Genomic DNA, 1,273 nt, shown 5'->3' with positions numbered 1-1,273 from the left:
GAGTCGTAAGAAGCAGTGCGGAGCGAGGACAGGGAAGATAAGAGACGACGACAGGCAACCAACCATCAACGGGCCCAGGCCAAGGCAGGCGACGCCACACAAGACCCAAGGCAACACCATCGTCGAGCCAGCGCAGCGCAGCGGGGGGTCCAGGGGGGCGGCAGCCCCCTGGGGAGACAGACATCATCGGGATGCTGCGGATGATAGAGGACACCACCAACACCACCTCCCCCCTCACTTGTCCTTGTTCTTGAGCGGTAGCGAGGGGAGTGAGCGAGTGGTAGCGACCGACTAACCGACCGACCGACCTACCGAACGCCAGCGGGGTCTGGGGACAGGCAACCAACCATCAACGGGCCCACCCCAAGAACCAGGGCAACACCATCGTCGAGCCAGCGCAGCGCAGCGGGGGGTCCAGGGGGGCGGCAGCCCCCTGGGGATACAGACATCATCGGGATGCTGCGGATGATAGAGGACACCACCAACACCACCTCCCCCCTTCCCCTCCTTGTCTTGAACAATCCAGACTTGGGCCCGGCCACTGATCGAACCGTCACTCGTCAGTCAGTCAATGAATCAATCAATCACTCACTCGGTTGGTCGGTTGGTTGGTCGGTTGGTTGGTTGGTCGCGGTTGATCGGTCGGTCACTTGGGCAAGCACAGGCTGGTTGCCCTCGAGTAGCAGAGGCCAGTCAGAGGAGTTGGGCCTGGCGCAAGCAATCATCAGCAGCACCAGCAACAGCATCGGCAGTCAGGCTTGGGGTAGAGTAAGGGAGGGAGGAGGGAGCAGGGGGAGGAGGAGGAGAGGGTAGAGAGAAGATGATGAAGACAGGGAGAGGGGGGGAGAAGAGTGGGGGAGAGGAGGGAGAGGGAGAGGAGGGAGAGGGAGGAGAGGGAGAGGGAGGAGAGGGAGGAGAGCAAGAGCAAGAGCAAGAGCAAGAGCAAGAGGTAGGTTGATCATGTCAGGGTGGCATGTGAGCCGATCGGGCGGCGAGGCGGGTCCCGGCGAGGCAGGTCGGTCCAACGCGCACGCAACGCCGACACCATCAAGACCACAAGCCAGCAAGCAACACTGGTCATGGTCGTTGCCGTCCACCTCTCACCCTCCCTCTCGTCGCGCTCCTCGTCGTCGTCCATCTCGCCGTGCCCGTCGTCGTCGGCGCCCCATCGGCAACTCGATCGCACTTGGGCCCAGCCAGTCATAGGGGGAGAGCCTTGTCCTCGGCCAGCCAGACTTGGGCCCGGTCTCAATCAGCAGCGACGCAGGCGGGC

This window comes from Thecamonas trahens (genome assembly GCF_000142905.1).
Source record: "Thecamonas trahens ATCC 50062 unplaced genomic scaffold supercont1.67, whole genome shotgun sequence".
In the NCBI taxonomy this organism is placed as follows: Eukaryota; order Apusomonadida; family Apusomonadidae; genus Thecamonas; species Thecamonas trahens.
Note: the sequence above shows the minus strand (reverse complement) of the source record.